The sequence below is a fragment of the Anas platyrhynchos genome, chromosome 12, assembly GCF_047663525.1.
Source record: "Anas platyrhynchos isolate ZD024472 breed Pekin duck chromosome 12, IASCAAS_PekinDuck_T2T, whole genome shotgun sequence".
NCBI classification, from domain to species: Eukaryota; Metazoa; Chordata; class Aves; order Anseriformes; family Anatidae; genus Anas; species Anas platyrhynchos.
In genome coordinates this window covers 17,265,600-17,277,979 of record NC_092598.1, presented here as the reverse complement: position 1 = coordinate 17,277,979, position 12,380 = coordinate 17,265,600, and the positions used below count along the sequence as shown (strand labels likewise).

The following is a 12,380-nucleotide window of genomic DNA, read 5'->3' as shown; positions in this document are numbered from 1 at the left end:
CGAGCCTTAACTTTTTCCCCACAACAGTAGAAAGGAATTAGCTGCTGCTGGAAAAGGAATGTACCATGTGCTCTTTCTGTATTAATATGAATTAAAAGTATTATTCTTATGGTTCTCTCTACTTCTTTTGGGGGGCTTAAGAGTTTTGTGGGTGTAGCAAGCAACAATGAACAGAGTGTTGAATTAGCTTGCGTACTTATAGAGGGTTTTCTTTTTATGTATTTTTGTAAGTGGATTTTAATTGCAACTTTTCTAGAAAACTTAGGACCTGCTGTAGCAGATTGTAGTTTGCCTATGGGAAAAAAATATTTTTTAAAATGCTTACCATACTAACTTACTGAATAGAGATGCTCAGCTTCTTCTTGGGTCATGCTGTAGCTTTAGTACTGCATCCGTTATTTGTACACACATTTGCATTCTGGTTAGTTATTACTAACCATTATGTCTAGTTGTTTGTTTTTTGTTTTTTTTTAACTCCTTGAGTGTAATAGCAGTGATTAATGATGGGTTCTACCTAGGCCTCTAAAAGAAATGCTGTCAATTTAAGTACTCTTAAAGCCTTCATCTTACTGCAAATACTTGTAAAAATAGTTGTAAAATATATATTTTAGGGAATGTATTAGATAGTTCTATAAAGATTTTTTTCCCTACTCTTAGTACTGGGTTTTGCATTTGAAATAAGATTATTATTTCACATTTAAAAGTTAAGACCTGTGAATCACTGGGGGAAGGGTGCTTGGAACATCTCATCTTCTTATAGCATTAGCATCGATGCTTTCTTCACTACAGTTGGGGATTTGACTATTTTGAGTATTCAGTCACAAGAGGGCACTGCCTGTACCGGCTGAAAACTGCCTATTTCTAAACCTTTTATTATAAAAAATGAAGATTTATATTCATATTTGTCTATGCAGATATTATAATCCCATCTGTCCAGCGCTACTCTTGAAACTACCTTTGAGCTAATGAAATTAGGTACATATGCAACTTTCTCAGGCGTGTAACCTTCAAGCAGAGTAAACGTAACGCTATAGGCTTTAGCTCTGAACTGCAGATGTGTCACTCTCCCAGCGGTTGAGTCCCCAGGGGGTGAACAGGCAAATGCTGCTGCCAAGCTTGTGTCCCTGCTAAGCAGGGCAGCCCCCCCGAGGGCTTGGTGTTGGAGCCTGCAGTGTGTGGCTGGGCAGGCTGCCTTTGGGCAGCAGTGCTTCCCAAAGGCCCAAGGGCCCTGCAGCACTGTGCAACACGCCAGGGAGGGAAAACTGGATCCAAATGAAGTTGCTGTTTCAGTGACCAAAGCAGCTCTCTACAGGGAGATATAAAATGCCTACAAGATCCTGAGGGATTAGTACAGTTTAGTAGAAGCTAATAAAGACTATAAACAATTTAAAATCAGTAGCAGTTTTCAAACAAACATGCATGCAAAACAAAATCTGGTAAAAAGAAAAAATTTGTGAGGTGAGCCAAGGTCTTCAGCACACGCATGGGGTGCAGACCCAGCCGTGGCTGCTGAACCCAGTGGTGTGGCTGCTGCCGCTGGTAGACCCCTCTCTTTTCCCCTGACGTGTCCTCAGCGATCTGCTCTAAGCTAGCTCTGGAAATGGGACCTGGCTGAAGATCACCTCCCCCATCAACAGTGTAGGAATTAAAAGTTTTGGAGGGCAAAAGGCTGCCAGGGTAGGGTGTATGCTCCCAGCAGTAGCATCACTGATAGAATTAGAGAGCACCCTGCTCTCCAGGCAATTTCTGGTGGGATGGAGCCACACTGTTCTCAGGGCCCTGAGGCTGTCTGGCAGAGGCAGGGCTGGCATTGCAGCTCTCCAGGACCCCCTGCTGATGCTGCTGTTGTGCCGCAGGGACCCTGTACCAGTGTGCGGCTGCCAGGCCCATGCTGGGCCTGAAAAGAGCAACTCTGAGGTGCTGCTCAGGGTATGATAGAGCTGCCTACTGTGAGCAACTGCAGAAAGGGACACTGGGGAAAAACAAAAACAGGGTGGTTCTGGGTTTGGAATCAACCCAGCCGCACAGTAAGGGCTTTGAGGTGCTGGGGCAGCAGCATGTAGGCCCGGCTGGGAGCAGCGAGGGAAGCCCTCCAGCTGCCATTTCTGCCTCAGCCCTCAGGCAGCTCTGCAGGTGCTCATGAGCCGTGACGAAGACATTTGATGTATTTTATAACTCAGCTAGTACTACAATTAAAACATTTACAAAAAGCCAAGGGAGAGGGGAGCATTTTCTGGCCTTGATAGTCAGCTTTTGCATCCAAATTAATGGTGGATACAGTAATTTGATAACAGATATTGGCATTTATGTATGTTTACAAATGTGAAGTAAACTCTGTGTGTGTGGACATGCAACTGTTCTCTATAGGTTATTGTTGATGCTGTCTTCATTGACATCCATTAAGCCACAGATATTCCCCAGCCAGATGCTGCCTTCTCTGAATTAATGTGGTGAAAATAGCTGAGGTTACACCATTACTGATCTGTGAAGGGATACAGCATGGCAGGAACAAGGATGTGTGCAAGGGCCCTCCTCTTGGAACCTAGAGGCCTCCTAGGGACACTTACTGTAATCTGGTGCCTCCTGGAGGCTTTGAGGGCACTCCAGTGTGCTCTAGGGCACACTTGAGGCCTTACTGGGCCCCACTGTGTCCTCTGGCGTCAGTTAGAGGCCTCCTAGGGCTCTCTGCTATCCTCTATGGTGCTGTAAATGCCTCGCAGTACACACTAGAGGCCTGCAACAGCCCTCCACTTGACTCCAGAACCTCTGAATGTGTACCATGTCCCCCAAGTGCACTCTAGCTCCTACTGAAAGCTTCCCAGTGCCCCCCACTATCTTCTAGGATTCCCTAAGTGTCTCCCAGTGCAGTCTTGATGTATCCCATGGCCTTCCAGTGTACCCTAGTGGCATTTCTAGGCCTTGCAAGGCCTGTTGGTGTATTCTAGCACTACTCAAAGGACTTGCAGGACACTACAGTACTCTCTAGATCCACCTACTGGCATGTGAGTGCCCCCGAGTGTGCTCTACTGTCCCTGAGCGGCTTCCCAACACTCATGGTTCACTCAAGTGTCCCCTGGATGCCTCCCAGTGCCTCCCAGAGTAGCCTATTGCCAATTGAATGCCTTGCCCACCTCTCCACTATCTTCCAGGTTGACCTGACGGAATACCAGTGCAAACTAAAGGCCTCTTGTTGCCATTCTGTCTGCTCTAAAGGCTCTACACATTTACTTGCGTCCTGCAAGGCTTCAAGTGGTGCTAGAGTATACTGGGAGGTCCTGTAGGCCTACAAATGTCTCACCAGTCATCCCCTACTTACCCAATGCTTGGCAAACTTTGTACATTCATGTTTCCATTTTTTGAGTCCACTTCTTTTCCCATCCTAGTTATCACTCATTTTCAGCACACGCCCCGTTTCATGAAGAAATAAGCCACCTGGGAATTTAAGTATAAATTGCATATAAGTTCCACAGTCATTTCTTTTGCAACAACATTGACCTTGGTTAGATTCAGCTTCCCTTTCCAATGAGACCAGTTCCTATGCTAGTGCTCACGCATTAAGATGCTATCAGCTAGGTAGTACCTCACGTGCCCCGCTGGTTTTTTTTTTGTTTGTTTTTAACCATGCAGATTTCCCACCTATCCAAGTAATTTGCAAAGGTAATTTTCTTTCTACTCATCTATTACAATAAATCAATGAATAAATAAATGATAATGCAGCAATTAAATGTGTAATGAGATGGGTAAGAACTATTAATAAATGCAGAGCTAGTTGCCCAAAGGTGAACAGACTTCCCCTCTCTTCTTACAAGCCAAGTAATGAACTTTCTATGATGGAGAAACAAGCAGCTGCTAAACATGTAAATGAAACCAAGGGATATACAAGTTCACACTACAATGCTGTTCTTCAGCCTCATCATTATTGCCACATTATCAGTTCTCCTGTGACTTTTTCTCTGAATATTTAAAGATAGGGCGGGGGGATATGCAATTATTTTTAAACACCCGTCTGCCAAATGACTGTCTGCATCAACCCAAGGGTGCTGCTGAGGTGTTGGCTCACTTTGGGACCCTATGCCGTGCAGTGTGATGGAGTTTTATCTGAGCGATGGTACTCCAGAACCAAGGTTGTTCTGCAGGAAAAAAAAAAAAAAAAAAAGCAGAAATTCTGAAATTCCATGAGAGCAGAAATACCTTTGAGAATTTCAAGGGCAGCTCTGTAGTTAGCAGAGACTTCAGTGAAGCTACAGTGCTTAATTTATTATAATAGATGTCAGGAAACAGAATTATCTTATCAAATTAGTTTGGCTGATAGGAAAGCTGGCCAGCAGATAAGCTGCAGTGCTGACGTTTGACCTGACCTGCAAATGCTTCTGCTGGAGTCTGGCAGCTTCACAGTTGAGGATGCGTCGCTGCACACAGAAAGTGCTCAGGAAAGAAGAAACAAGCCAGTCATGAAGTTCACCAGACGTGAAAAACTCAAATTTGAAAGGACTTTAGTTTGGGAATTGTCATTAAATGCATTTGGGTTTGCGTGTGTGCACCCAGATGGTTGCAGAAAAGGCACAACGAAGCAGGATCTTGCCCTGCCATACTGCAATTTTTCTTGCTGTTTCTTCCTGGAGTGCAGCAGCCAGGGTAGGGCCTGTAAGACAAGAGCCTTCAGGTGACATTGTTGGCTCAGTGTTGCATGCGGTGCTCAGAAGACATTAAAATGAATTTACCATTTCCCTCCGCTTAGTGAAGGACTAGATTTTTCTGCACTAGTCAGGCACCACGTAAGCTCACAACTGCTGACTTGTGAAAGACCCCATCCCCTCTATCCTTAGGGGAACAGAGGGCCCTATTTGTCGGCCTGACCCTACCCATAGGGAAGTCTGCTGCCTCCTTGGGGCCAGGGTCAGGGACGTTGCCAGGAAGCTTCCCAACCTGGTACGCCCCTCTGATTATTATCCTCTTCTGATAGTCCAGGCGGGCAGTGACGACATTGAAGACAGAAGCCTGAAGGCAATCAAAAGAGACTTTAGGGGGCTGGGACGGTTAGTGGACGGAGCGGGAGTGCAGGTAGTGTTATCGTCCATCCCTACGTTGACAGGGAGGGGTACGGAGAGGACAAGGAAAGCCCACCTGTTAAACACGTGGCTCTGGGGCTGGTGCCTACGCAGAAATCTTGGGTTTTTCGACCATGGGGCAGTTTACTCAGCACCTGGTCTGATGGCCGTAGACGGGTCCCTATCCTTTAGGGGAAAAAGGATCCTTGGCCGGGAGCTGGCAGGACTCATTGATAGGGCTTTAAACTAGGTAAGGAGGGGGATGGGGCTGAAGCAAGGATTGTTGGGGCTGTGCCAGGGGGAGCAATGGCAAGGCCGGAGGATAAGGTAAAGGCCCAGCTGAAGTGCATCTACACCAAAGCACGCAGCATGGGTAACAAACAGGAGGAGCTGGAAGCCATCGTGCAGCGGGCAGGCTATGACTTGGTTGCCATCACGGAAACGTGGTGGGACCAGTCTCATGACTGGAGTGCTGCGATGCCTGGCTATAGGCTCTTCAGAAGGGACAGGCAGCACAGAAGGGGTGGCGGTGTGGCTCTCTATATTAGAGAGTCTTTCGATGTTGTAGAACTCGAGGCTAGGAATGACAAGATCGAGCCCCTTTGGGTTAGGATCGGCAGGGACAACAAGGCTAGTGTCCTGGTCGGGGTCTGCTATAGACCGCCGAACCAGGACAAGGAGACAGATGAGGAGTTCTACAGGCAGCTGACAGAAGTTGCGAAATCTTCAGCGCTTGTACTCGTGGGGGACTTCAACTTCCCTGACATATCCTGGAAGCACAACACAGCCCAGAGAAAGCAGTCTAGGAGGTTTCTGGAGAAAGTGGAAGATAGCTTCCTGACGCAGCTGATTAGTGAACCTACCAGGGGTGGTGCCCCGCTAGACCTTCTCTTCACAAACAGAGAAGGACTGGTGGAGGATGTGATTGTCGGGAGCTGTCTTGGGCAGAGTGACCACGAAATGGTGGAGTTCACTATTCTTGGCGGGGCCAGGAAGGGAACTAGTAAAACCACTGTATTGGACTTTCGGAGGGCTGACTTTGGGCTGCTCAGGACACTAGTTGGTGGAATCCCTTGGGAGGTGGTTCTGAAGGGCAGAGGGGTCCAGGAAGGCTGGGCGCTCTTCAAGAGGCAAATCCTAATGGCGCAGGAGCGGTCTGTTCCCATGCGCCCAAAGATGAGCCAGCGGGGAAGAAGACCAGCCTGGCTCAACAGAGAACTGTGGCTTGAGCTTAGGAGAAAAAAGAGGGTTTATAATCTTTGGAAAAGTGGGCAGGCCACTAGGGAGGACTATAAGGAGGTAGCGAGGCTGTGCAGGGACAAAATCAGGAAGGCCAAAGCTCATCTGGAGCTCAATCTGGCTACTGCCGTTAAAGATAACAAAAAACGCTTTTATAAATACATCAACACCAAAAGGAGGACTAGGGAGAATCTCCATCCTTTACTGGATGCGGGGGGAAATTTAGTTACAAGAGATGAGGAAAAGGCGGAGGTGCTCAATGCCTTCTTTGCCTCGGTCTTTAGCGGCAATACCGGTTGTTCTCTGGATACCCAGTACCCTGAGCTGGTGGAAGGGGATGGGGAGCAGGATGTGGCCCTCACCATCCAGGAAGAACTGGTTGGTGACCTGCTACGGCACTTGGATGTGCACAAGTCGATGGGGCCGGATGGGATCCACCCAAGGGTACTGAGAGAACTGGCAGAGGAGCTGGCCAAGCCCCTATCCATCATTTATCAGCAGTCCTGGCTATCGGGGGAGGTCCCAACTGACTGGCGGCTAACAAATGTGACGCCCATCTACAAGAAGGGCCGGAGGGCTGACCCGGGGAACTACAGGCCGGTCAGTTTGACCTCAGTACCAGGGAAGCTCATGGAGCAGATCCTCTTGGGAGTCATCATGCGGCACTTGAAGGGCAAGCAGGCGATCAGGCCCAGTCAGCATGGGTTTATGGAAGGCAGATCCTGCTTGACGAACCTGATCTCCTTCTATGACAAAGTGACGCGCTGGGTGGACGAGGGAAAGGCTGTGGATGTGGTCTACCTTGACTTCAGCAAGGCTTTTGACACCGTCTCCCACAGCATTCTCCTCAAGAAACTGGCTGCTCTTGGCTTGGACTGGCGCACGCTTCGTTGGGTTAGAAACTGGCTGGATAGCCGGGCCCAAAGAGTTGTGGTAAATGGAGTCAAGTCCAGTTGGAGGCCAGTCTCTAGTGGCGTCCCCCAGGGCTCGGTGCTGGGGCCAGTCCTCTTTAACATCTTCATCAATGATCTGGATGACGGCATTGAGTGCACCCTCAGTAAGTTTGCAGATGACACCAAGTTAGGTGCGTGTGTCGATCTGCTCGAGGGTAGGAAGGCTCTGCAGGAGGATCTGGATAGGCTGCACCGATGGGCTGAGGTCAACTGCATGAAGTTTAACAAGGCCAAGTGCCGGGTCCTGCACCTGGGGCGCAATAACCCCAAGCAGAGCTACAGGCTGGGAGATGAGTGGTTGGAGAGCTGCCAGGCAGAGAAGGACCTGGGAGTGATGGTGGATAGTCGGCTGAATATGAGCCAGCAGTGTGCTCAGGTGGCCAAGAAGGCCAACGGCATCCTGGCTTGTATCAGAAACAGTGTGACCAGCAGGGCTAGGGAGGTGATCGTCCCCCTGTACTTGGCTCTGGTGAGGCCGCACCTCGAGTACTGTGTTCAGTTTTGGGCCCCTCGCTACAAGAAGGACATCGAGGTGCTTGAGCGGGTCCAAAGAAGGGCGACGAAGCTGGTGAGGGGCCTGGAGAACAAGTCCTATGAGGAGCGGCTGAAGGAGCTGGGCTTGTTCAGCCTGGAGAAGAGGAGGCTCAGGGGTGACCTTATCGCGCTCTACAGATACCTTAAAGGAGGCTGTAGTGAGGTGGGGGTTGGCCTGTTCTCCCATGTGCCTGGTGACAGGACGAGGGGGAATGGGCCAGGGTTGTTTTAGGTTGGATGTTAGGAAGAATTTCTTTACCGAAAGGGTTGTTAGGCACTGGAATGGGCTGCCCAGGGAGGTGGTGGAGTCACCATCCCTGAAAGTCTTTAAAAGACGTTTAGATGTAGAGCTTAGGGATATGGTTTAGTGGGGACTGTTAGTGTTAGGTTAGAGGTTGGACTCGATGATCTAGAGGTCTCTTCCAACCTAGAGATTCTGAGATTCTGTGAAGAGCAGACCAAGAAATGAGCATGGAAGTCCTGATCCCCACAGCTAATAGTCTCAGTGTCACACCTGGATCAACACACGTGTCAGCAGGGTGTGAAATGAGTGAATAATAGGAATTTTGCACCTGGATTGGTAGCACTTGTCCTGTGTTCACAGAGGACAGGAAATGTGCTAGACCTTCTAAGGCCAGAACCAATGGCCACCTCCTTCAGTTCTTATAGCAACTGTGCGGAAATGGAAGGATAAACAGAGAGAGGAAGGAAATGGTAAACGGGGAGGAAGGAGCGGGAAAATGAGCCCTTTTTTCCAGGTAAGAACCGAGTGATAAATAGATCTGTGCATGTTCCCCGTCTCATTCCTCACTTGCCAAGTCTGATGCTATTTTCATTAGGTCATGTTACCATACATGTCATCTTATACAAAGGTGCAGTATAACACAACTGGAGGTTGAGGTGCTTGTAGTGAACACAAATGAGCTTGTAATGGTCCATCTGCTTTGACTTTATTTAGTGATCCCTCAAGGGCTGGGAGCTAGAGTGAGAATAACAATGCTTCAACCCATCTGCTATTGTAGTACCAGCTCCAGTTGAATTATCATGTTCTGAGTGGCTGGCATATGCTGTGACATAAAGCTACGAGAAAGCGTTGCTCTCCAGCTGTTGTGTTGACAAATACTTTTCAGCCAGACATGGAGTTCAGCTCAATAACCAGGGGGAAACTGCAGCTAAAAGTTGGTTATTATTTGATTTTATTTTAAGCATTAGAAATCACTGGCACGATATATTTTATTTAAAAATGTGTCACTAAGGGCACACGTCGTCTACGAGCTCCAACAATAAAAATTTCTTTGTGCCAGCCATAAATTTTTGTGTTATAGGATCGGATGGGCATCTCTGTAACCGACAGTGTAAATCTTAGTAATGAAACTATGGCTAACCTTGTTATAGAAGCAACACATCTGAAGCAGCGTCTGTATAAACTTGTTGGCTTTGTGGTGCTATGGGCCATAAGCATGCTTGATTACAGAAAGGAAGACTCAGAAGGAGACTGTGATCTGAGGCCACACACAGTGCCAGACAGCAAGACTGTCTAAACTGAGGAAGAGGAAAGCAGGAGGGGATGGTGAGTAGAGACATGCATCTGCTAGATGCAACAGGTCCCCTGGGCTCATCTGGCCTTGCACCTCATCTGCAAGGTGCAGTTGCTAAAAGTGGCCACATATTCTGCCTTTATGCCCTCTTTCCCTGTTGGTGGCCTGTGGAAGAGCTCAGAGTGAAGACACTCTGGAGGCATCCTGATTTCACAGAATCACACAATCATTTAGGTTGGAAGAGACCTCGTCCAATCTCTGACCTAACACTAACAAGTCCTCCACTAAACCATATCACTAAGCTCTACATCTAAACGTCTTTAAATACTTCCAAGATTGTTGACCCAACCACTTCTCTGGGCAGCCCATTCCAATGCCTAATGAAACTTTTAGTAACGAATTTTTTTCCTAATATTCTACCAAAACCTCCCCTGGCACAACTGCAGCCCATTCCCCCTCGTCCTGTCACCAGGCATGTGGGAGAACGGACCAACCCCTACCTTGATAAAGCCTCCTTTAAGGTACCTGTAGAGAGCAATAAGGTCGCCCCTGAGCCTCCTCTTCTCCAGGCTGAACAAGCCCAGCTCCTTCAGCCGCTCCTCATAGGACTTGTTCTCCAGGCCCCTCACCAGCTTCGTCGCCCTTCTTTGGACCCGCTCAAGCACCTCGATGTCCTTCTTGTAGCGAGGGGCCCAAAACTGAACACAGTACTCGAGGTGCGGCCTCACCAGAGCCAAGTACAGGGGGACGATCACCTCCCTAGCCCTGCTGGTCACACTGTTTCTGATACAAGCCAGGATGCCGTTGGCCTTCTTGGCCACCTGAGCACACTGCTGGCTCATATTCAGCCGACTGTCCACCATCACTCCCAGGTCCTTCTCTGCCTGGCAGCTCTCCAACCACTCATCTCCCAGCCTGTAGCTCTGCTTGGGGTTATTGCGCCCCAGGTGCAGGACCCGGCACTTGGCCTTGTTAAACTTCATGCAGTTGACCTCAGCCCATCGGTGCAGCCTATCCAGATCCTCCTGCAAATCCTTCCTACCCTCGAGCAGATCGACACACGCACCTAACTTGGTGTCATCTGCAAACTTACTGAGGGTGCACTCAATGCCCTCGTCCAGATCACTGATGAAGATGTTAAAGAGGACTGGCCCCAGCACCGAGCCCTGGGGGACACCACTAGAGACTGGCCTCCAACTGGACTTGACTCCATTACCACGACTCTTTGGGCCCGGCTATCCAGCCAGTTTCTAACCCAACGAAGCGTGCGCCAGTCCAAGCCAAGAGCAGCCAGTTTCTTGAGGAGAATGCTGTGGGAGACGGTGTCAAAAGCCTTGCTGAAGTCAAGGTAGACCACATCCACAGCCTTTCCCTCGTCCACCCAGCGCGATATTAAAGAGGACCTGCCCCAGCACCTAGCCCTGGGGGACGCCACTAGTGACCGGCCTCCAACTGACTGGATTTGTCTCCATTCACCACAACTCCTTGGGCCTGGCTAGCCAGACAGTTTTTAATCCAACAAACTGTACGCAAGTCCAAGCCATGAATAGCCAATTTCTTCAGGACAATGCTGTGGGAAACGGTGTCAAAAGCCTTACTGAAGTCAAGGTAGACAACATTCAAGGCCTTTCCCTCAATTCACTTAAAAAAAAAAAAAAAAAAGAAATTCCTGTCACTTTGTCATAGAAGGAGATCAGGTTCGTCAAGCAGGACCTGCCATTCATAAACCCATGCTGACTGGGACTGATTGCCTGCTTGCCCTGCAAGTGTTGCATGATGACACCCAAGATAATCTGCTCCATGAGCTTCCCTGGCAACAAAGTCAAACTGACAGACCTAAAGTTTCCTGGGTCCACCCTCCAGCCCTTCTTGTAGATGGGCATGATTGCTAGCTGCCAAAGATTTCCTGCCAGATTTGTACTCATATGTGACACTTGCTTCAGAGCCAGCCTTCTGCTGCAGGTAGGGCTCGAAGGGACTGGTAAAGGGGAACAACCAGCCCCAAAACGGTGTCACTGAACCCTCAGGGCTGCTGCTAACCCGGCAAGGCAGTGCATGCTCTCTGGAGCGTGGCCCTTGTGCGTTTTTGCTAACCATTGCATTAAGGGCTCAGTTCTTAAATACGACTTATGCTTGCATTTTGTCTCACAAGAAGAATAGGTCCTGTTCACACTGCAGCATTTCATTTCTCCAGGCTTGTATTTCCTATTGTATCCAAAGACCTGTGGGTGCCAGCTGTCGCGGGTGCTGCCGTTGTATTATGATCCCCTGGCTAGTGCAGGAATTGTTGATTGCGTTGCCTTTTGAATCAGTTGATTACCGTGAATAATAGGCCAAAAAGGCTGTCAGCATTTTGACTTTAACTATAACTGTTACAATTAATTATGGGCTTAATTAGCATACATGCCTAGCAGTAGAGCATATCATACTTCATGGGTAACAGATGATGCTGCAGCTGTAACAGAAAGGGTGATACAGGTTGGGATACAGATAGTTATTAATAAATGGGTTCTATTGTTCAAGGTCCTTATTTACCCAAATTAGCAAGCATGACATAATCAACCCCAACTGTATAATTTATAATAATTGATTTCATTTTGACTGACCACCGGTCGGGCCTACTGCATGCCCTCGGAAGAAAAATAGCCCTATTAGGATAAGTTTAATCCTAAACATAGCTAATGAATCCTATTACTTTAAGGTCATATTTGAAGCTTTTGTTAATTGTCAGAACCATTTTAAATTGATTAGAGTTAAATTAAATCAATGTAATGTTTAGAAAAACAATATTTCTAATGGATGAGGCCAAGCTGACCTCGAATAAACATATTTATCAACCGATTTCAGTGAATGAGAAGGCTAGCATCTGGGCTCATAATTCACGATTGTCTATAATATGGGAAATGTCACTATCTAGGCAATTAATTATGTCAGGTAATAAATCTGTTGCTCACAGCTGAGCGTTTGCCAGTTGGGGTGACAATTCCCTCAGCAAGTTTATGATGTTTAGACGTTTCCTCTCTCCTCCCCCAAACGCACACTTTACAGGAGCAGAAAAACTATAGACA

The 12,380-nt window shown here is 48.0% G+C and overlaps 1 long non-coding RNA gene across 1 annotated transcript in view; it reads right to left on the bottom strand.

Moving 5' to 3' along the window:
* Window positions 1-444: 444 nt before the first annotated feature.
* Window positions 445-12,380, bottom strand: part of LOC106016226 (uncharacterized) — a 153,569-nt gene continuing 141,633 nt past the window's right edge. The window contains exon 10 of the long non-coding RNA XR_011812375.1: window positions 445-3,432. This is a non-coding gene — a long non-coding RNA (uncharacterized lncRNA). The remainder of the gene's footprint in view (window positions 3,433-12,380) is intronic.